The sequence below is a fragment of the Tympanuchus pallidicinctus genome, unplaced genomic scaffold (genome assembly GCF_026119805.1).
Source record: "Tympanuchus pallidicinctus isolate F22 unplaced genomic scaffold, pur_lepc_1.0 scaffold3, whole genome shotgun sequence".
NCBI lineage: Eukaryota > Metazoa > Chordata > Aves > Galliformes > Phasianidae > Tympanuchus > Tympanuchus pallidicinctus.
In genome coordinates, this window is record NW_026294747.1 from 68,684,554 (window position 1) to 68,709,467 (window position 24,914).

Below are 24,914 nucleotides of genomic sequence, written 5' to 3' on the forward strand. Positions count from 1 at the left end.
TTCTCATAGGAAAATAAAAATACATTGGATAAGAACAAACAGGAACTTACTTGTATTTATTTTAATTCATTAATGTTAGTTGCTGTAGCATTCAAAGGATTTCCCACATAAAAATAGTAGAAAATGATAAAATAGATGTTAAAAACATGTTTTCTTCCATTATGTACTTTTTACTGCTAAGATGTTCACTGACAGCACGTACAAACAAAGTAGCAGCAGTCACTGCTGCTTTCATTCTCTCTCCTCTGTCAAGATGACTGGCAAGACCCAGCCAGCAGATTCAACTTCTTCAATAATGCTGCCCTTAATGAGTTTGTTTACAAAAGTTCTAGTGGTATACTCTCACTGAGCACTTGTGGCATTACAGCTTCTGTTGGACAAATGCCTTATTGGGTTATATTTTAACTTTTTTGCAAAAACTTTTGTACACCTAAGTATTTGTTACTCAAGTCATGCAGAGAAGCAGAAAACTTGCTTACTATGCTAATAATCTGAAAGTCAGATCTCTCCTAGATCCCATTTAAGTGCTGACTGCCACTGAGTAAGGATGTTTTTCTGGAGATTGCTCCTTGTGGAGTTTACTATGAGCCTACAACACTGGTGAGTATTTCTATTTATTTTGATTATCTTTCCACCACAGTAATCTTACTAAACCTAACTTCTGTATACCTGTTGGTTGTACACCTATTGATTGTACAATTGTATACCTATTGTTTGTACAAGTCCCAAGCAGATAATTTACAAGTTCTTCTGAAAGTGTGCCTTCTAATGTATTTTGGACTCCAGTTCTCCTGGTGAGAGTGTCTGCAAATAGCATTTATTGGAGTCTGAGTCCATCATCAGGTGGAGAAAAATCTTTTTTGTGGAACTGGGTCAGGACAAGGGTATGGAAGCCCACACTTCAGTCAGCAGAAGGTAAACATGTACTACATAACAGAAAAATACACAGAGGCAACAGAAAAAAAATCTTGAGCACCTGTGTGCAAGGGAGGAATAATTTTATCTCAAAGCCTTCCATCAATTTCTGTGCGCTGATTTAGCTGATGGTGGATCTAAATCTCTTTCCTTGTCATACTTAATATTTATTTAAGGCAGAGCAATTTAGGTGTCTATCAAAACCAGACAGCAGTACTTAGGAGCTGCAGCACTTTTTTAATCTCTTCCCCAGCAAAATCAGTTTTGCTAAAAGAAGCTGTGACCAACAGTTCCATAATCAGTCCCCTGCAGTTGTCAGCTTCTCTAATGCATAAATATGACCTAGCTATGCTGTCTCCCCAAGCCTTTAATCATCCCTTTTGACTCTGAGATCCTACTGCCCTATCTATGACAATTGCAAATCATGCTCTATAACTTCCCTTGGCCATGTGCCTTATCAAGGGAAGGGGTGGTTACTAAATCTCATGTAGCTCCATGACCTTTCCGAAGCTACCAGCAAACTGCTCGTGCAGCTGTCAGCTGGTTGGTTCGTGTCTGGCTAAATTTTTTATTATGTCAATAACAATCAGCATCTGTTGTGGGTCCCACACTACTGGGCAGATCTTCAGGTGTGCATTACAGCTCTAAGAGAGGGGGCACTCGCCTAGATAAGGCCAGGGGGCTTCCTTTTTCGTTGTTGCTCTGGTTTTGTTGTTTGTATGCATGAGAAGCGATGCCTCTTCTGACCACCTTGGACCAGACTTGACTAACATGGCTAATAGGAAAAGCTATCCAATGAAAGCTAAAAGTTCCTTGTAACTTAAAGTTTCTATTAAAAGGATTAAATTTTAATCCACAGTGAACTTGTTGTCTTACACTTTACTGAGTTTATGTTTGGATTGATCTGTCATTTCCCTGGAGAGGATGAGGTCTCAGGAAGGACTGCAAAGTGCTGACTGTGCTGCTTATCCTTTTTTCATCTTTGAAAACTCATAAAATTTTATGCAAGAAACTGTTGTATCTGCTCATGTGACTTATTGTATGACACTCTTCACTGAATATTTGAGGATAAAGACTAAAATCAACTTTAGATAAAATGAATGGCACAGGGATAACCTGTAGAAACCTCAGGAGAACACTGCTGGCAAAACAGATGTGTTCTGATCTCTCTGAAAGTAGGAAGGGTATAGAAAGGTTTCTGGGGCTTCCACAGGTAGCCTTCACTCTCCTGCACTGAATAACATCTTCCAGAAGCCAGCAACGGCATTGGAAAAAATGTCTCTGATCTCCAAGCAAGACAGACAGTAAGGTCAGCCTTTTTTTTTTTTTTTTTTTTTTCCTGCTATGCCAGGGACATCCCAGGTGGCTCCAGTCAGCACCCAGCAAACCACAACATTCACCATCCCAGAAAAGACGTTATGTCAGTCTCTTCTGGATCATAACATTTTGAAAAATACACCAAGGATGGAATTTATTTTAAAGTAGAGTGATCCACTGCACAGGAATGGCTTCTGGAGAAACTCCTTCTGTTCCTGTGAACTGCTGTTCATCCATGCAAGTCCCAGTACTTGCAGTATAAATTTATTTCACCTCGGTTTCTGGTATCAGGGATAATAATATCACACCTGGACATAAATGGTAACAGGACACACTTTAAACTCAGACAGATTGCAGTGCTGTAGGAATACACTGTGCTCAAGCACTACTTATTGCCAGGATTCACAGTTATGTAATAGACCTTAGCTTGCTTAGGCAAGGATTCCTGTGATATTTTTAGCCAGTTTTTTTTTTCTCCTTTTAGTTCAGAGATTCAGAACTCCTGGAGTTTTCAATCTCTGGATAGGTTTCCTCCCCTTGTCTTTCTCCTTTAAATAAGAGCATTTTCCTTCCCTTTTTTCCCCGTCCTGCCTGTTGAGCTGTTCCTGTTTATGGGATGTTAACTCAGCACAACAGGAGACTGTAAAGCACTCAACTCACAGATAAGACATTTCACATTGTTGAAACTCCTTGAAAACTGAGCATCTAATTCCTACAGCATCCATAAAAAAGTGTACAACAGTTCTAAACATCAAACTGCTGCATTCAGTCTTCTTGCTGCATGCTTACTGGACAGACTCAGATACAGCTGCCTACGTAAAGGCCATGGAGAGTAAAGCAAATTGCGAGTCATCCAACACTGACACATGACCTATATTTCTCAAGATAGCTTAAGAATCAGCATCCTATCAATATTTTATTCATACTTTGACATCAGATTTCCTCCAATATCAGATTTGGTAAATTTTGTTACAACACAGTTTTTCTTTTACTGATCTGACTATCAAAATGATAAACATCTTCAGATTCTGAGCCTCCAAAGTCCATGCAGAATTTAAAAAAAAAAAAAAGAAAGTAATGGAAATGACTATAGTTGGTTCTAAGTTGGGCACATTTTTATGATGTTTTACCCTTTTCTCATGCTCAGGTTTGGGGCACTGACAGTGAGCAACTCCCAGGTGCAATCTCTATTAACAGACCTGCTCTAAAGTTGCTCTACTCCAGTAACACCTGGCTCCCAGTTTCAGTATTCATTCCTTGCTTATCTTGCATTATTACATATGTCTAACTATGTTCTGTTTCCTCCTGTACTGCTTTAGATCTGGGATTAACTTAGTTTTGGGCACTGGCACAGGCTGCCCAGGGCAATGGTCATAGCACCAACATGACAGCGTTCAAGAAATGTCTGGACAACATTCTTGGACATACATTCTAATTTTTGCTGCTTTGTACCAAAGGTATCTGTTAAGATCTTTGCTATTACTGAGAACACTCCATAAATTAAAATAATAAGACAGATAAAATAAAGTGTTACCAAATCTTAATCTCTGAAAGTGGTATGAAATATTTTCCAGTAAATAAAAGCAGAAAGAACTGATGATCTAGAGCTTTCATCTTATTTATGTGAAGGGCTAAAATAAACCTAGACACTAAACTTTGATGAATGATAAAAATGTGTGGTCTAGAAAATAGCTAGCATAACATAGGCATGTGTTAGACTTCAGCTGAAAATGTGGACATTTGTTAGTCACACACTTTGGTGGGGGAATTCACCACAGTTTGAGGGGCTCCATGTTAACTTCAAAAGGAATGTAGCTATTTCTGTTCGTTATTACAAGAAATCATTTGTAGATCTAGATTTCTCTGGAAAGAATGCTAACATTTCCAAACGTCATAGGGCAGTATTGACATATTCTTTGGAAAGGGATCACGTTCAGTTTAAAATATAGATTCAAGTGCAGTATTTTGGCAGACACAAGCGATTTTTTTTCCAGGTGAAGGCACTGAGTAATTGGTAATATCTTTTTGGTTTTTTTCCTCTGCTTTTCCATGTATAAGGTAAATGTGGAAGAATAAGCATATTTCCCTTCCCATCGAGAAGAAGAAGAAGATTTGGTTCATGATGAAGGTATTGGAACGTCTTTGAAAAACTTGCTCTAGCTTTGTAGAACATACAAACCCAGAAAAAAAAAACAATGCTTAAATCTTGGATGCTTGTGGCTGAGAGAAGCTTTTCCTGGGACACAGTCATATCCCTCCTAATGCTCATTCAGAACAGGAGAGGAGGACATTTGGGCAATTGTATCAAGAGGAGCACATGGAGGCATCAGGTTTTATGGCCGACAGGACACCTTCAGCTAAACACAGTAGTGGGTTTGACAGCCATCAAACAGCTTTGGTTGGAAGGGACCTTGAAAATCATTAAGCTCCAACCCCCTTGCTGTGAGCAGGGTCACCACCCACCAGCCAGGGCTGCCCAGCTTGGCATCCAGCTTGGCCTCGAATGTATCCAGGTGTTTGACTCAGAGATTGTGAACTGCTCCTGAGCAGCATTAGCATCACACTGAATCTCCTAACATCAGGCAAACATCTAACATCTGATTCTAGCATCAGCAGCTGGCTGGACACGCAGGGTAGACAGGGTAAGGGGAAATCCAGGATCGAAGTGACATATGGTCCAATAAGTTGTTAAGTCACATCAATGTTATGCATAAACCTCATCTTAAAAATTAAAAAAATAAAATATAGATTAAAAATTACCTATTACAGTGGTATCTGAGCATTACATTCACACTGAGTTCTCACCAGGTGTTCATTCTCTCTGCCTAGATACTGATGGTGAATCTCAACACTCAGTTCAGCTGACAAACTGTCACTTTGTTATGGGATATGAGATGGTCCAGAACACCCCAGACACATCTGTATGGGGCTGAGAAGACCTGTGGGGTTACCCATGCACTTCTGGAGCCAAACAGATCTGGGGTATTCCAGATGTTACTACATACCTGTATGTAGGTAACTGAGTCCAACACTGTCACTGTTTTATGTATACAGAAGAATTTAAAAATATATATTTTAAATTAAAAAGTACAGTTTCAAAATATTTTTATTCCAAGTGGTGCCTTGAGAGCCTTGTAGGGTTTTTCTGATGTCAGTGACAAGCTGAAAATCTCATTGAAGCAAATTCCTTCTCTTGTCCCTTCAGCCATTTGCCTGTCTTTGCTGTCTTGCCAGATTTCATACTCACTTGTTTGTTCTTAGCTCAGCAGATGAAGACTAGTTTAGAAACAAATGAAAAAGGAGTAAAATGCATGTGCTAAATAAAGTAATGTATGTTAATGGGCATCCTACAATTTCTTCCATTTTAGCCAAAATTGTCTCAAACAGCAAATGAAAGGGAGAGGATGGGAAGCAGCTGTTTCTACTCTCTGTAGCAATTGATTGTAAACTGGCCTGACACTTCTCCCAAAGAGTTTGCCATGGACATTTGATTCAGCAAATCTGCCTCAAACCCAGAGCTGAGGCACTGCTATCTCAGTCCTTCACCAAAGTGACCAACCACCAGATGTTCAGGACTATTAAAAACAAACAGCCAATCAATAGCATGTTTCAGATTGACAGCAAAACATTCATTTCACCACCGGAAAGAATCTAAACACTTTAGTAAGTGTGTAGGGTAATGACACCCCACATTGGCTGCCCAGGGGGTTGGCTCTAGACCTTCATGGATCAGGCTTCAAGCAGAGGTGAAAAGAAAATAAAAATCTGTCTCCTCCATAAGATATTCCCCTTTAGAACAACTCTGTTCTCTATGTGGAGCTGCCACGTCTGCTCAGGTATGGCACAAGACAGGTATAGCAGATGCCACACACAAACTGCAGGACATGTACTCAACTAAATGAAAAGAGAAAACAAAAAGAAAAAAAAAGTAAGTTAAAATTTAACTAACATTTGGGTTTAAAACTGTACTCAATCATTGTAATTTGGTTTGACTGAAGGTGCAGGTCTTAAAATGAGATAAAAGTAGGATCTAGTGTTAGATTTGAAACATAAGGAATTAAAAAGAAAAATATGTTTAAATGCAAATAATGATTTTAAGGTGTAACAATGAAGATGTAAAGAGACATCACTTCAGTTTGTCAGAAAAATTGTAATGAAAGTCATACTTCCATAAGGAGAACATAAATAAGTAAATTAGTTTTCCCTTCTGAAAAAAAAAACAAGAACAGCATGTCCGGATTTTGAAGGATGAGGAAAAAGTAGAACAGCTGATGATAATACAAAATACAGGACAAAGAGAAAAATAGTAAAGGAATGTATTATAAACTGCATTGCCAGAAGTTGCATAACGAACGCTGGTATGAACAAACAGAGCTGGAAATGCACTCCTGCTTTCCAAGAAACTTCCAGTGAGTCAGGACTGCAACATGACAGAAAAGGAGGACTGCCTTTTCCCTCTGAAGCAGTGAGCATTGGGAACTTTCTGTACCCTGAGAAGCACACATGCTCCAACAGCATTTCAAACAAGCTCATGTTTCGGTCATTTTCTGTCATCTCCATGGAACTGAGCAAAACACTTTAACAAGAGAAATAAATAATATATTAAGTAGAGTCTGGAAGTATACTTATTTTTCCCAATAAAATCTGAGTGTTAATTTCAGTCACCTTTTGTTTTCCTTCATTTTCCTGGTCTCCTTTCTCAAATGAGATAAGAAGGAAAGGAAAGAACCCATGGGGAGGGAGAGGCTGTTCACCTGAACAAATACCGGATCAGCACTTGTCATGTCCTGAGGTACAACCACTGTGAAAGCTATAGGAAAACCAAAAGAAGATTGTGGTCAGCTACCAAATCTTTCAGCAGCTCAGTCCCCAACTGTTCTGAGAAGAGAGGAGAGTTTACCATTGCTGGTGCAAGCATAAAGGCTGTGTTCTCCCTCCTTCTGCCCCAAGTTCCCCCCTTGCAAAAGAATTGCTGGCTGGAAAATATAACTCCCACTGGGCATGAACACTGCAGTAATTATAGGCTATTCCTCAATAGCTGTTTCTTGTGGTATGTTGTGTACCAGCTGAAGGAGCTCCCTCAGTATCCAAGCTGCCACAGTGTGCTCCTCTGCTAGAGCCAGCACACGTCCATCTGTGTGCCTGGACCATGGCTGACCTGTGTAGGACAGCCTGTGTTGGGGTCGGTGTACCCCAAAGTGATGTTTGCAACAATGGATGAATATGTCTGCAATGGCATGAGAGCTGAAGGGGAAAGTGTGTGTTGGACTGGGGAAGAGGTGGCTAAAGGAAGGCAGAAGAGCCACACAAGGAGATGCCTTAGAAAAAGATGGATATTGCACACCTTAGGATGTTCCTCTGGCACAACTGGGAAGCGTTTTAATTTTCTTTTCACTTTTTCATTTTGAAGAATTTGCATTTGCACAGGGGGCTTGAGATCCCATAACAGCTTATTAGTGAGCATTAAATAAAACAGGTCATCAAAGTTACGTTTGTATTAATATACCTACAGCAGTAAATAACACAAAATGCTGCTGGCTGTGAGGAACATGGGCAATTATCCTTTGCAGTCCCAGTCAGCAGTATGGACCAGCATGAGTTAGTATGTACGTTTTGTTGTCAAGACCTAGTAATGTGTTAACAAAGATTGAACATGTGTGCAAACTTGCATTCTCCAGGGCTTGGAAGATGCATAGTGCAAAGATTACTGCCAATGGAACTCTATGGACTCCACAAACTTTGCAGAGGTCACACTAACATTTTTCACAGCAGTTCCTAGAGAAACTCTTCAAGAAGCAGTCTTGCTGTATAAACACTGAACCGACATTTAGAACTTACTCTGAGGAGAGGGATAAGATGAAACAAAATATGTACATTTCACATCTTCTAAAAAGAGTAATTTAAATTTGCGAAGGTATGAGTTTCTGGTCAAGATATTAGATAGCAAGACACTGTCTATTAGAGAAAATATTGTCAACTATGTATCAAGAATAGCCTACGATGATTTATTTTACAAGAAAGTCCAGCGAATTTTTTTGACTTCATCTAGGATCATACATATGTTAATGTCCTAGTGCAGATCAGAAAGGCGTTCTGTTCCCTCTTCCCATGATTTTATTCACATCACGAGGAGCTCTCAGAGATCGTAAAGAGCTTCCTTTGGGTAAAACCAGAGGCAGCTCCAAGCACAGTCCTCATGGGCTTCAGGTCCAGGGTTCAGCCCGGGGCCCAGCTACAGCCAGTCCAAACTAACACCCAGAGATGCTCATATGGTGTAGTTGCTTACAGCAAAGATTTTACATTATTTATGTGCTCTCAGGATCAGATGTAGACATAACCTATAGTGCTTTATTTCCACACATTATTAGCATCATTTAACATTTTAAAGAATGAGAGATTACTCAAGCAAAGCACAGCTTTTATATGCTGTTTTGACATGTTGGAGAGAAGAAAGCCACGAATACTATACTACAGTATTTCTCGAGAAAATCCACTTCTTTGACATTTATAATGGATTCTGTATTGTTAATACTTTTATTTCCTTTTTTTTCCTTTATCTTTTTTGTTAGCCTGAAGCAACAGATTCAGCATTACATCCAATCACCAAGTTGCCAAAAATTTATCTTCAACATTCCAATTGACTGTGGTAGATTTGGCTAAGTTAAACACTGTGGCTGTTTATGTTCAGCATTATTTGTGTTGAATTTTGCTGTCCTTGTGAGGCATATATGGAGTGCCCACATAGAACAACATGTAATTTCTTCAGGTGTGATAGTGCAGTTGGTAAAGCTGTGCAAAAGCTTCAGATATTGATCATCCCAGTTTCTGTATTACTCAAACATTTCCACTGAATAGTAGCCAAAAATGCTTAAAAAATCTACCAAATAGACAGTGGGAGAATCATTCCCAGTATCATTCAGAAGAATCCGAAATGGCAAATCTTGGGGTTTAGATCTGGAGAGCATTTGGAAGTTGATGTAGAAGATCAGAGTGGGCACCAGTCTTACAACAATTAGTTGTAAGCTGAATGAAGAAAAATATTATTTTTTCAATATCAAGGAGTTCCAGCTGTAGAAATGAAGCCAGTCAGAGTGGTTAAATATTATTCTCCAGTGTCTTTTAAATACTGGCGAATGCATCACTGAGCTTTACTTCTGTACAAACAGGATATGGGCTGAGCACGGTATGGGCAATTCTACCAGTCAAGCACTTAAACCATGCAGAATGCATCTATTTGTAAAGAGGCGTGACGTACTATTCACTGGCTATAAAGAACAATAATGCAATATGGAGTCTATTACAGTGCCTAGTAATACAGTGGAAGTATATACTCTTTTATAAGGGCAAAGTAATGATTGCCATAATAAGGACGTGCAGTCATTAACAGTATATACGTGTACAGTGTTATTCTTCCCCTTTTATTGCTAAGCAGTAAGAAATGTAACAGTGAAAGGTCCATCCAAATTAGAGGAGATTATGTCTGAGAAGTTAGAATAGTCAAAAAACAATGTCAGCTGTAACTGAAAAGCTATCTGGAGGCCAGCTGAGAGGGTAAGAGGTGCAGACGCATGAAACAAAGCAGGACAGCTTGGCTGAAAACAAATTGGGGATGAGTAAAGTTCACAATGATAGAGGTATTGAAGTAAGAGAACATACAGCATCTACAGGAAAGACATCTTGTTCTCAGGAGGTTGAAAGAAATTAGATGAGCACACTTGCACAAACTTGGGGTCTACTTTCCACAGATTCAACAAATGCATATTTCTTACTAACAAATGACCCAAAAGAAAGAAAGAAAAAATGTGCCCTGGGATACATTTTTACAAAGAATGGAAAGCTGGAGCACACAGTGAATCAGGGATGGCAGAGAAAGGGGAAAGGAAAACAAAACTAGGGTAGGTAATATGATAAATGTGGTCCAAAGGGAGCCTCACTAAATGATGCCAAGTTGACATATTGAATTAGTGTATAAAAACCAGAGACACTCTTCAAAATATAAATACAACAGAGATATACATTAATGTTCCTAGCTGATATGTAGTAAGTAGCCCAGAAAAGGTAGTTGGAGGTAGGAGAGATGTGGGAACATTTTAAGGGCAGGGTCAAGGCTGGGAAAAGGTGAGACAGCAGAGTAAGAAGATATGAATTTGGGTGCACACAGGAGCACAGGGCTGGCATCAGAAATGTGCTGCTCACAGGAGGGAGAGGAGCAGCTGCCCAGCACTCTTCAAGTCATTGCGTCCCACAAAAGCCTTTTGTGCTCACCAACACAGCAGGTACAGCCATATACCCTGCAGCTGCCTTTCAAACTTGACTTGTTGGCAGTATTCTCGTTGACAGATGTTTTGCACTATTCAAGAAGAATAGACAAGATCTTGCCTGCTGTTTTCTTACATCCTGGATCCGTTCACAAGATCTTACATTGAGATAATTTCACAGCTGCTTTATGAGTTCCGTAGATTATTACACAAATATTTACTTTTCAGAAGGAGAAACCAAGTACATAAGATTCAAGCCTCAAAAGCTTTATTTCTTGCAGTTTCCCCCTGTGGGAGTTTGACAGAATGAAACAAATGAGAAAGATAACACTGAACAGTGCTCTGTGCCATTAAAAGGTCAGAGCATCACCTGGGAGCTGCAGTGCTGCAACATCCCAGCAGCCAGCAAAGCACAGGGAAATACAAGGAAATGCCATATGGAGGGCCTCCCTAGCCCCAGCATTAAGTGCTGTTTACAGCAGTCATTTGAAAGCAGCCTTTAGCACACGTCAGTTCAGTCCACATGAGACGGGGACACATGCCTTGCCCTGTAGGGAGGTTCATTCTTACTCAGTGACCAGCCTTTATTGTTCCACCTCTTCACAGAAGAACAGGGGTTGAAAATTTTCAAGATCACTGCTTTGGAGCCAAAGTGTCATCTTTAAGGCAATTTCAGATTTAAAATGAGCTCCTAGTTTCTCTGCATTGAGAAGTGCTCTGAATTGAGGGTTGTACCTGGTGAGCTCCAAAGGTCTCTTCCAACCTCAACCAGTCTGTGAATTTGGGGTACCTCTGCATCACTGAAGACAAACAAATGCCAGTTCTGGAAAAGCAGGTCCCACTCAAACAACTTGAGATTGCACAGGCACTCAGGCCCCAAAAAACTCAGACTGCTGACTACTTTGGAAAACCTGTAGCCAAGCTGCTGTCTGTTTTCTGGCTGTAATCACACATCACGTAAGTCTGGATCACAAAATGATATTCTTACCACAAAGGAAGGGGTCAGTCTGAACTGACTCCAAGGGCTACATTTAGGTATTTGTTTTCATTTAAATCATGTGCAACACCATTTCAGACTGCTATCAGTAAAGGCAACTGGTAGCATGCAGTAATAGATACACAGGAGGAACATCAATTGTTTTTCTTTCTTAGGTAGAAGTGCTTATGTATTTAAAAATAGATAAAACAATTAAATTGCTATAAGGAGTTTTTAGAGGCCATGTACAAGTCATTCTCACTGTATCAATACTCCTTCACTATATTTCACTGATTGGATTCTGCTCTACAAGTAACAGTGCCAGGTGTGTGGTAGTGTATTACTGGATGGGCAAAAGTGAGAAGTCCCAGTGTGGTTTTAGGGGGCTCACAGTTTTGCTTCTAGGGGACTGATTTTCAATTTGAAACATCAACAAACTTTTTACAATGTGATCAAAAGAAGACACTCCATTAAAAAAAATAACTATATATCTAAAAATCTTTCTTTGTTGATTAAATTCATGCAGTTACAGTCTACTCAGTAGACTCCTTTAAGTGACTTTCTACAGAACCACGAGGTCCTATATATATATACGCCTAATATATACTTAAATTATATATAATTAAGTAAATATAACAGTAGAATAAGTAGTATCTTACAGGCCAAGATGACCACATCACCACAAAATCAATGGCAACAGGGATGACTATTTCATAGCGGTCTCGGCAATCCAACAGTGCCATTCACTCACTTTAATATAACTTCACTAAACTGAACATTGAGGTTTCCAACTTAATTTACCTACTCTCTTTATGTGAAAATACTGGTATACCATATCTTTAAAATGGCAGTAAAGATATGACTTCACCTTTTTATTAAGACAGTTTTATTAAGACAGTTACAGCCAGGTTGTTTTCAAAACTCACGCTCCTGACACCCACCTTACAGAGCATGGAGGAACGCGCAGAGTAGTGCATGACACTGCCTTTATTCCTACCAACAGCCTGAAGAGATGGCACAAATTCCCTATGGATTTCCATGGAAAACCCTGCCAAGAGCTCCCTGTCAGCATCCGTGGGGCTGGAAAGCCACGCTGCTGTTCTGATTCCCAGCTAGGACAGAAGAGCTGGAGACAGAATTCACAGTGCCACATTCAGCATTGAGAGACAAATCAGTACTCAGCCAGCTGTGAAATGTAAATAATTTTTGCCTTTCAGAATATCCTCTCTGATTCTGTCAAAATCCATCACACACAACTGCTTGTTCAAGCAAAAAGTAAAACAAAGTAATACTAAAAATCCCCAAATTTACAGCCTACCAGTGAATAGCTGCATTTCAGTCAGTCATTCTCCACATGACATCTTTATAAAAAATACTGCTTTACCAATATCAAACTGACTTGTGCACTGCAATAGTGCATGAGCTACAATTCAAATGACTTAATGTTTACAAAATGAGAGATTCAGCTTTTGATCTCTTTTACAAACTGTGAGCTGGGAGCAGCTCCAGCAGCCTCAAGAAGTAACCTAGTTCTTTACTGCCACCGATTAATCTGCTTTACAGGAGACTCCTACAGGTGACTGAGAGTCTCTCCCTGATTTGCAGAGGTGGAGAGAGAAAAGCAGCAGCAACAGGACAGCATCAAGTTCCTCCCGCCATCTGCCCTGCAAAGAGCTCATCTCACTGCCACCAAAACAGAAGAAACTTCCATGTAATTTTTATTGTCATCCCCAGACAGATCAAACAGAAGGGGATCATTGCTTTATGTGTGCCTGAGCAAGCATGCTTCAAGAACTGCCTTTCTCTGAGTCTTCCTTCCCTGTTTCCCACTTTGGATTCCCAGGCTGGTTTCTGAGGAAGATTTATTTGATCGTATTACAAAGATGCAGGGTGCATAATGTGCACCATTGGATGCTTTCAAAAGTCCAGTCCAATGGAAGCTAGGAAGCCAAAACCTAGAGAAATACTTTGATCTCCTAAACTGGACACAAGTCCAGAAGTATGTGCACAGAATAATAAATATTTTTTCCTATCACTAACAAGATAATACATAGCAAAGAATGTGAGCATGAGGTGTTCAGAATCATTGTGGATGAAAACTGTTTCACAGAATATTTATTTTAAACTCTCCAGTTTCATACAAAAAGTAGTTTCCACTAAAACAAATTTGAATTTATTAAAGAAGAAAATAGTGGTACGTAAAAGGCAGAAAGGCTGTACAATACTGTCAAATTTGAATACTGGCGTTTTTAGTAAAAGAAACAGTGCGAGTAGCTTAATCTGTTTAATATTTCACTGGAAAGATAGAAGACAACTTAATCTGAATATCAGTCCAGATATTAAAGTCAGTAACAATTCCTGCTTTAACAGACAGATAAATCATGTTGAAGCATCACTGCAATTACTGCGCATAGAGCCAGTTTCCTAGACTTTAGAACTGAGCCTACTTGTAGCCTTTGTTTTCCATCTTTGTCCTATTAGTGCCCCAAAGTATCTTTCCCTGTCACTGACAGGGAGGGCATCCTTACAGGAGATGTCAAACTTAATGTTTTGATCAGTGATAGTGCACGCTTGCTTTAATCTTATGCCATCGGAAAGGAAGCAATAACCGTGTCCCATGGTAGCAGCAAAGCTGCAGCTGTACGTGTTAAGTGTGACTGCTGCCATCAAATTTCAGAAAACCACTTCTATCATGGTTATTTTTGTATCATTTTCCTTGATGTGCACAATATATTCGTGTGACTCACCAAAGAATTCTGACTGGCATTTTTAATTAAGAATATTGTTGTACTGATGACCATCAGAAGTATGGCTATTTTTTAAACAGAGGCAAAGAACAGAGAAATATATGAAGAAATATATTTTAAAGCATATTTTGTTTTATGCACAAATTAATTATTTTTAATTCATTTAAGAGACAAATTGTTCTTCCCTACCCCTTGTGTCTCCAGGCACAAAAGGTAAATCAGACTTACAAATCAACTCCTCTTGCCTGCTCACTCACTCACTTTAGCATTTCTGCCTCCCATAGCCACTGTCTAGGTCTTCCTAGCTGCAGTCTGTCCCAGCACTGTGCAACTGGTTAACTCAGAAATTAATACAATTATTCACAAAGTTTTCTAACACCTTCCTAATTGCATATGGATACGATTGTGCTTAACCAACAAAATAGGTTTCTCTGTGTCTCCTTTGTGAATTAAAGTACTTTTCGGTTTTATCCTTGTTCTGTGTTTGTTTTTTTTTTTTTTAATTATTTTTTATTATTATTTTTTTTTTAATAATTTTTTTAAGGCTACACATTACAATTACATTTTAGCAAGAGCTCATAGGTTGCAAACCAACATTTTGGTCACTAAAGTAATTAAAAGCTCAAGAGATGTTGGAGTTTGGTGCAGACTTTGTTACTGACCATCTTTTGCTGCACAAAATCAAAGCAATTCAACACAGCTGACTAACTTCTAAAAAAATGGTCCACCTGCAGCTGCACTGAGTTTGCCAGTGTTGCCACAGATAGTTGTTATTGGCTGATGGGAAGGGCAAACATCATGCAACTAAATTGTGCAAGTTTCTCCCCTCAGGTGATTAGAAAACCAGATTATTTAAAAAAAAAATCCGTTTGGATGATCCTTTTCAGCTGCTATTAGAGCAAGCAGATTATCAAATTACTCTTGCTACTAGATCCGCCAATGCAAATCTATTTAGCCATGGATGAGATAGTGGTGGGCTGGTAGCTGGAGCCACAAATTTAAACTTTAATGAAACCAGAATGTAAGTAATCATTTTATTATTTATGGGCAACTTGAACATTGAAAATTAGTGTTTATTATGTTTTTTATTGCTGTTGTTGTTTTGTTTTTAATAATAAAGCAGCTATGTTTGTATCAATGCAGTAGTTAAGAGATTCAGTGAGATTGTGGGAGATCAGTTTAGACAGCAGCTGTATGGTGATTGATCACAGGCACTTCTTGAAATCTCTTCTTGTTTCCCTTTACTTTTTTGCAGCACCTTAAAGGGTATTTGGGTCCTGGCAGGTTCAGTGTTCTGCTGTGGACCTCAGCTCCCTCCTCTCTAGCTGAGGTCAGGAGCTCAGAAAGAAGTCGTCACTATAGGTTGAGACACAAATTTCCAATGCTGATGGTATGTATGTTTGCTCCTTAAGGTAGCAGATGAGAGCAGAAAGTAAGAGGAAGAGAAAGAAATGCTTCTCTTGCACAAGGCTACTTTTCTCTAGCAAAACTGGTGCAAACCACGCTTCATCCATATTTCTTCTGCTAACCATGGGGGGAGGGGGAAGGGAAAAGCAAACTCCTGAATTGTTTGAATACTGCAGGTTACATCTGGGTTCTGACTACAGACATCAGAGGGCAATGCCAGTGCCCAGTTCTGGTTGTCACTGGGGCCTGCCAGTAGTGCTGCTTTTCTCCCTGTAGAATCCCAGAATGGCTTGGGCAGGGATGCCCTAGCAGACCAGGCTGCCCAGGGCTCCATCTGGCCTGGCCTGTGAATGCCTACAGGGATGGGGTGGTTGCAGCTTCCCTGGGCAGCCTGTGGCAGAGCCTCTCTCTCTCACAGCTTAGCATCAGCTTGCTGATATTTGCACCGTGCTATCTCTCCTTCAGTTGTGTAATTAAGTGTTTGTGGTGATCGAGCGGTTGTTGCTCCCAGGTACTGCAGCATCCAAAGCACCGATGGGTTCTTGCTGTTTGTGTTGCAGCTGCCCTGCAGTAATGACCTATGATGTGTGCCCCACAGAGCAACAGAAGGTAGGAGGTGCTTACCCAGCACAATTTGCGTCTTAAATTTAATTATAACATAATTTAAACTTTAATTACAATTATTTTCTCCTTATTCTAAATATGTAATGGTAATCAGAAATCAACTACCTTTAAAGTATGGCTGCTATGTAGTTTGCAGTGCAGAGGCCATCCACTCGTGCATCCACATCAGATCAGAGAGCTTCAAACACATCATAACAGTACTCAGCATTTTCTGTTATTTTATTTTTTTCTCAATTGTTGTGCAACCACTCACTAATTAATCCTCGCAACAACGAGAAACAGAAACGTTAGATTTATTTGGCATTGTACAAGGAATAAGATGGCAAGCTGGGATAGGATTTCTGGGGAAGTGGCTCTCAGTCTTCTGCTCAATTAATCTTCTTTTAATTTTGCTCATATAATTCAGTTGCTAATTTTGCTCCTAATTCTTTTCTTTTCTTTTTTCCTTTCCCACTCCCCCTCCAGTAATTACTATCAGCTGGTTTGGTGCCTGCAGTGTTGTTGACACGTTCCAGACATACAAGCATGACAATTTTTACAAGGCTGCTTATGAAAAATATATTGCATATCTGAGATCACTTTGATTTAGTGAGGCTGGGAGATTTTAAACACTGGTATGCACTGTGTATTCAGTGTAACTGTGTAGATTAGTAATAACAAAGTTCATTTTTTTGACTCATGCTTGATCTGACCAAAACTTGCTTCATCCTGTTTCTCAGTACAGGACATCCAAAGTATGTAAAATGGGGGTATCCCTGGTCATGGAAGCCCTTCAGATTGTATGGTTTTCCCCATTTCAGAGTTTGATTCTTGTCTCACTCAAGACAAGACTTTTACCTGTACAATAGGAAAGACTGAAGAAAGCACTGTCAGCTTATTTTAATGAGAGGGAAATATGGCTCAAGTCTTTTTATGTCTCTGTTATTCTCAGATCCTTACTAAAGCCAGTCCAAAATTAAAACCAAACTAATTTTCCTCATACTTTCCAGAAATACATATTTACAAATGCTCACTGTAAATATGTATTCACTGCGTACATGTATTCTATCTTCTATATATTTATATTTAAATAATTCCAGATGTGTATGTTTGTGAATAGATAAGTATAGAAAATCCCTTACGAAAATATCAGTATTCGCTGCTTCTCTTAAATCAGGCCGCCGTCTGGCTGTCTGCAGCTGTCTGTTCTCTTCTGCCCTCGTGTGGTTATTATCAAAGTGCATTTATACAGCACACTAAGAAATGGTACACGCACCTCCGGGGTCCCATGGGCAGATACCTTTTCAGTTCAGAACTCTCTGCAAGATGTATGAAACATAATGCTTCTCCACCAAGCTGCAGTCTGCATATTCCCAGGGGCCATTCCTGCTTCCAGAGCTGCTGCTTTTCCACTGATGACTGTGGGGATGCTATACAAATGTGTTCTGTTCAGCTCTGCGTATTTAGTCCTATATCCCTGTGGTTATGCTGCTGCAAAAATACATCAAGTATCAGATGTATACAGTACAGACCCATCAAACACAGGATCTTTTGTCTTCAGAAATCATAACTCAAAGAAGTCCCGCAAGTTCATCGTCCTGTAGCAGAGGCATGAAAAGGATAATAACATTTTATTACAATGTTGTACATTAAAAAGTTATTTTAAACTCTCCATCTCCAGAATTCCTATACAATGGCATCCAATTTGCTATAGTTTTCCCCATAACTAGTAGGATGAAAAGCTGATCCATTCTGTGGATAGTGCTGAAGGAGTGTTACATGACATTAGTGCATGGGCCTTTTAAATCCTGTGTTTGAGGAGTCAGTGTGTGGAGGTTTCGCCCTCACATAAATGTTAGTACTTTGGGCAAGTGCGTATTTTGTCTTTCTATTGAAAATAACACAAGAGGAAAAGGTAAACTTATGTCCTTTCATTAAACAAAGGATAAAATAATGCCTTAGAAACAGGCTACAGAAGTTTTGTGGGTTTTTTTTTTCCACCCTGAATATGTCCTAAGTTTGTAAATAGTTAATATTTTCTTTAACACCAGTTAATCTATAAATACTTTTTTACATCTGGATAACAGCAGGCTTAATACATCAGAGTGTCAAACAGTGCGAGTTTCGCTTTGATTCTCTCACTTTAAGATAAGCCACCATGTGTGCCAGACAGCTGTTTTTTCTCATAGCTTCCCACATAACTAAATCTTCTGCATAGTTACAAAGCAAAAAATGACACCAGAATCACAGATATATGTGCATTACTCAGAACAAAATGGCTTCTGCTTACTTGCTTCAGCCAAGTATAAACCATGAAAAAGTACACTGACCTCACTTCTACAAGCAAATTTCTTGTTGGAGTGTTTTGTTCTAGTAGTAAACACTCCATGCCCGGATTTGTCCAGCTTTGCTGCATGTCTGAAGTAAATAGCAGAAATTATGCAACTTTTATACAAGGTGGTAAATACAATTGGCATTCATAGCTCCCTCCCTTTTAGAGACTGCTTTCCACAGCCTGAATTGTTCAATATAATTAATACACATTTTAATGCTAACTAATTGGTCACGAAATTCTCATAGTAAGTAGCAGAGTATCTGTTCTTACATATCTGCAAATGTTTATGCATTAACGTTATGAAGGTTAACTTTCTAACATCCCTTAGAATTACACAGGTAAATTATTACTAGCTTACAAATATTAAGGATGAGGAGATTCTGAAGCTTGCGTGCTTCCCATTTAGGCCTTGCAGAGTCCAGAAATTATGTGGCTGATGTCAGAAGATGATTTGAGAGAGCCAGAGGCTTCTCTGCACAGTCAGTGGGAAGAGCCAAGCCCTTCTAAAGGCCAATGTTCAGTGACTGAGGAGAATAAGGGCCCTCAAAGGGTGTTCCACAAATGTGGCTTGGAAGTAGATGCTTGAAAGAAATCAGGAGGAAAGAGGTATAGAGAGTGCAAAGACTGTTTTGGCTGGGAAAGGGTAACTGGGAAGAGATTTGGCTTCTGGGAGGCCTAGGAGTGTAGAATAAATAAGAATTGATTTTGACAATGCAAAAATAAGTTTATTATTATAAGTCTTGTCTTGTAACTTAATTTGGATGACCAGAAACTTGGGAAGACTTTTATAGGAGCACACGATTTTGAAAAAATGCCATCAAAAGTCTAAAGGCTTTGTAAATTCATCAAGACCTACATGATGTTAGAAATCCAGTAAAAAGGAAAGGAAAAGCAAAACTGTGTACCTCATAATATATACAAATACATACAAGATGTACTATTATATATATTTTTAAGAACTTTTAGCAAACTGGTAAGTTTTACATCTGTTCATCCTCTTGTTCTGCCAAATAAGTGGAATGTTTAAGAGGGATGGTAACTTCTGCCAAGGTTTGCTTAGCAAAAATGCTTTGCCTGTTTTAGAAATAAACGATGCTCAGTCTACTGCATGTTTTCTAAGTAAGGTTGTAACTTCATCTCAGTCTGATGAGACAAACAAAGAAATATTAAAGTGTTAATTAATCCTTCTCAGTAGAATGTAAAGCTCAAGAGAAAGCCAGGGACAACCTAGTCTGAGAGAGAACACTTGGCTCTACTCACTGCCAGCATCATAGCTCATGCATTTTACATGCAATCAATATTAATTTTAACTATATATATATGATGTCTAAGAAACACAGGAATAACTATTGCAAAAGAAACCATAATGCCAAGCGTTCCCTGCATTTCTTGTGTTTGAGATTACACACAGCTCACTTTTAAGGGGAAAGCTGTGTTGTGAAGCCTCCCCCAAAAGGTGGTCATTTGGGTAGGCTCCCACGCTGTATGCAGGAAGGCTGTATGGAGGAAGGCTCATCTTTCTCCTTGGTTTGTGGAATCAAAAGGTTATTATGAATCACAGCAAGGAGCAAGGCATGTTTTTACCCAGGGGACTATATTTGCAATTACTGAAATGCCTGACTTTAGCATCCAGGATACCTGAGGATCTCTGAAGACTCAGTTACTGAAGCCTTTTGTGGATTTTGGACAAGAACAACGACTGTGAGCAGCCTTCTGTACCCACACTGAGTGATTTGTCCTTGTCTGTAGGAGTTAATCTTGAGTTTGGTCAGCTTGTGAATTTCGTTATCTTCCTTTGCCTATTAGGTTTGATACCCACTTCATTACTCTTACTCAAGTTTTGTTTTCCATGATGTCAATAGATTGTAGGGAAGCTGCTCTGCAGACCTCCTCCTTCCAGGGCTGAATGAATAAGTGAAACCTGCTAGTGCTCCATTATTATTATTATTTCTCCAGTTCCCAGATCTATGGGAACTTCTGACAGCTCATGCAGAGTGAAAGACAGTTAGTAGTTATCTTTCAGTATAGTACACTAATGAGAAAATTTCTCATCGATCTCAACAAGCCTGTTTTGTTCCTCATAATATAATGTTGACATATCTGTGGGCTCTTATTCTGGGCCTGGATGTCAACTCATATTAGGCTTGTGCATTGTATTCACAAATTTGGTTGGTAAAAATAAATTAACACATGCTCTCCGTAATTCCAATTGTTGCTTTAGTATTTTCAGTTCCATTGGTAATACATTTACAATCAAAAATCTTGGAAACATACTGGCATAGGTCATTTCCATTATCTGAAAATCACCAGGTATCTCAAAATCCAATGAAAGTTCAGAGGTATATTTGAAGACAACCAAGTTCATTAAATGGAAGAACAACGACCTGAGCCATCTCGCTAACCATACAGAATTAAAATTTATTCCATCTGACTCTAGACTGTCAACTATGAATGTTTCTGCCCTCAGTCATAAATTTCATGTCAGAGTTTTCATGTCTTTCACCCAAGGTAGTAACCCTTGTAGTACTGTGAGCACAAAGTCCTTACCTGCAGTGTATTTATCAAATACATGCAAGTCTTCTCAAATGCAGAGGATATAACTTGTTGTCAGCTGTGTATGTGGTAACTAAAACCAGGATCTACTCTGACAGTAATGAATTCTGACTGTGAAGCAGTAGTTATTTCTGTCCTAAATGACAAACTGCCATGTCCTATTATCTAGAAGCTTCAAGGCCTGACACACTCTATTTCATCTAATAAAAACAGCTTAAAACAAGAAGACAAGTTAGCATATGTCACTAGGAATGGATATAGAACTGTATTATCCCAAGTAGCCAAGAACTAAATACCACTGATTTTTTTCTAACCATGGCTGTTCTTTTTATTTCAAGGTGTTCTTAAATTTCAAGCAACTACCTGACTTAGCATCCCAGCATTACCTCACCTTTCCCAAAAGTTAGAAGGCTGTAATTGTCACAAGGAATTACCCCTAGCTGAGGAAACATTCTGCCAGAAGCGTGGCAACCACAATTTATTTTCAAAAAGAAAAAGTGAAAGCTAACACCTTCATGCTGCTGTGTTAGGAAAAGTAGTTGCAAAGTAGTTCAAACCACAACATCCCTGTTGTTAAATCTCACGAGAAGACAGTTGCCCTTTCCAAAGGGTAAGTTCATTTAGTAGCTAGTCCTGAATCAGCCTTTTTCCCTGTTCTGTATTTTGCATTTTCAGTGCTGTAAGGGAAAACCAGTAATTCATTCATTTGTACTTAAAATGAATAATAAATATTGTAGTACCTGTAGCTGGCAAAAAGAAAAAAAAAAGACTATTTTCAGCATTCTGGAAAAGCTAGGGAAATACAGGATGTATTCTTAAAAGGCAGCTGAGACTCTGCTTACCAATGGTGTGGACATTCTTTTAAACCACAATAGCAGGGACCAAGGACCCAAAAGTGTATTTTAAAGATGCTTTTCTGGAACAAGGCTTTGCTAAGCTGCACATTTTCCTTTTCAAAATTGCCTATATATTCCTTTGGACAAGAGAAAATTATGACATAAAAAAACTGTCTGCAGAAGCAGAGAAACAAGCAGTCATACACTATAGCGAAAGATTAACAACACTGGGTACCCAACTTAATAATGATCAACTGATTTCATCAGAACTCTTTGTAGTGTGAATGTAACTCACCTGAGAGCCCAAGACCAGCATATTAAATCACCAAAAATGCAGTAACTACCTTCAGTTATAGGAAGAGAAATCTGTAGACCTTACCCTCTGTGTCTATCTGAAAGAACACATCAGAGTCCACAAAAGTGTAGGTTCTGCAAATGGGATGAACCAGATAGGCTAAGACTATTGGATAGCCAGAATACAAACCTTTGTGTCAGGACACAAATCTTCAAACTGATGGATTTTTTTTTTTCTTTATCTATCATGGAAGGGATAAATTCTGACTATGCAGGACACCATTTTCAAAAACTCCTGAAATGTTTTTGGAAAGGTGTGTATTATCTCAGCTTTGCCTTTAGCATGCTCCACGCATTACTGGTGTTAAGAATAATGTTTCTTTACTGCATCATATCTTCATCTATCCAGCGTGCTCTTATTTTATCAAGGTACTGAATAATTCTGTTCAAAGAATACGGTATTTTTGATTTGACTTTTTTGAAGTATTTTGCTTCATCTTCCAGATATTGTCTTTGTCTACACATACAGTATTTCTGTTTCTATCTGTGGATATTTTGGCTCAGAATAAACTTGGCAGCAGCAATACTGTGGAGACAGTGTTAAGGTATTACACATGCTGAAATATAATATACATCCTTTGCACAAGTCATAACATACGAATTTGTAGCTCTGAGACTCTACTTGTTTTACTTTATTTCCGATGCCTGGATTTGCACGCCCTTTGTTGGACAGACATAATAATACCTCAGTTCTGAATCTGCATTTAGCTTTACTAGGACTTTTAATTGAGTTTTACGTTTACAGTAAGGTTCTATTGCATACACTTACTCATGTTTACCATCTGTGTGTTAATCAAATAATTCAGCACCATAAACTTGCAATCCATGTGGACAAGTACAAAAATGAGCACAGCTGCTAAATGCATTATTTATCTGAAAGAAGAGTCCATGTCATAACATTTATACTCTGATCTGAATTTCCCTGTTTTTCAGATGATGCAGATGTACTGCTGGTTTTAACTTCCATCCCATTTAAATGGCCATTTAATTTGTGTGTATATTGCTTGCTTATTTTTTAACAAGACAAAATAAACATCTAGGACTCAAATGACTTCTTATGGGTTCATTAAAGAGCAAAGAATACATCTTCCTCAGCCACAGCGATGGGAAACATCAGATGTTCTGGCTACAAGTTTAGACCCTTCATACCAAGAGATCGTACTAGATCCCATGCTCAAGGAGAAATCCAGGTTCTTTTTCCATGTCCCACATGCTCCCGAACAATAATTCAAGACATGTGTGTTTACCCACTGGAAATCCAGAGGGCAGCTGTTTCCTCCCTGTGCAACGTGAATGCTCCTTTCTCTCACACAACTGTAGGACTTGCTGAGGACCTGGACAGAACAAATGAAGGATCAGAGCTTATGTATCATTGTTTGCTGTACGTTGCTCTCCCCGGTGTGTTTATAAGGCTTTGGTCTTCCCAAAGGAAATATTTCTGTATTTTATGGAAATATAACGGGAGGTATAATAAGTGCTCTAAAATGCTTGATAGTCTGTAGTCTGAGGTCAAAGAGTGTGAGAGCCCAAATGTGTAGGTGTTCTCCTGCTCTCTCTAAACTGCCTGACAGCAAGCAGTTGCTGAGACACACTCTTCAAAGTACCACTGCTTTTGGATAGATTTATGTGTAATTAATTCTTTTAATGCTTTTGAACCCTTTATCTTTGTTGTTTCTTATCACATTTATATACATTTAAATGTATATACAAAAGGAAAACACAAGTTTTTCAGCTGTTGTTGTTGCCAGGGAAGCCTGCAGTGAGAAGCAGAGACCAGCTGTATTAGAATTTTTTTGTAAAGAAATTGATGCATGGTGAGGAGACAGGAAACAGGACATGATTGTTCCTTACTCCGCCCAGGAAAGAGTTTGAAATAGACAGCAATTATCTTCTGGAGAACCAGTATGGATGGGAAAAGCACAAAATTATTAGAACCACTTATTTCTCAGGAGACATAATGATAATGAGGGCTAGCGAGGCAGTAATATCGCAAAAATATCTCTTTCTGTGTACTCTATAAAATTGTGTTCTTTGCACTGAGCCAAGCCAGCAAGAGAAGAATCATAAAGAAACCAAAGGAAAAAAAAAAAAACCCTGAACTTCCACCAAAACCAATGTGGAAGAAATAAGCAAATAGGCTTGTATCGCTAAGGCCATGTTTTAATGAGCGTCAGATCATCCTTACATGAACATCACTTGTATCCTGCTTTTTGAAACAGTGTAAATCAGTCAAGTAGCAACTCACTGAAATGCAAGCAAGCGAGATCGTCTCATGAGTTGACCTGATGTATTATGACAAGAAATATTTTGGCTTCTGCAGTTGTCATCACTTGAGTTTACAAACTGTCAGCTCCTTCCAAGGTGTAAGCTTATTACCTCCAGAATATTAAAGTTCCAGAAAAAGAAAGTGTCTAAGATGTTTGAGCAGAATATTTATAAAATGGACTGCTGGTAAAGTCGCTGTTGTTCATTTTATGCCATGAAGGTTTATGGGTGAAAACCTGTCTAGCTTTTTCTGTGTATGTTAAATGAGAAAGATTAGCTAAATATCCTTTCTAGAGATGGATTATGTGAACTCTTAAACCTTCTTAGTATTCATTTAGAAAAATAATT

General features: G+C 38.9%; 1 long non-coding RNA gene across 1 annotated transcript; it reads left to right on the top strand.

Moving 5' to 3' along the window:
- Positions 1-440: 440 nt before the first annotated feature.
- Positions 441-23,349, top strand: LOC128086232 (uncharacterized). Its single transcript, XR_008209298.1, has 3 exons — positions 441-600; positions 16,132-16,229; positions 23,235-23,349. It is a non-coding gene; the product is annotated as an uncharacterized LOC128086232 (long non-coding RNA).
- Positions 23,350-24,914: the final 1,565 nt, after the last annotated feature.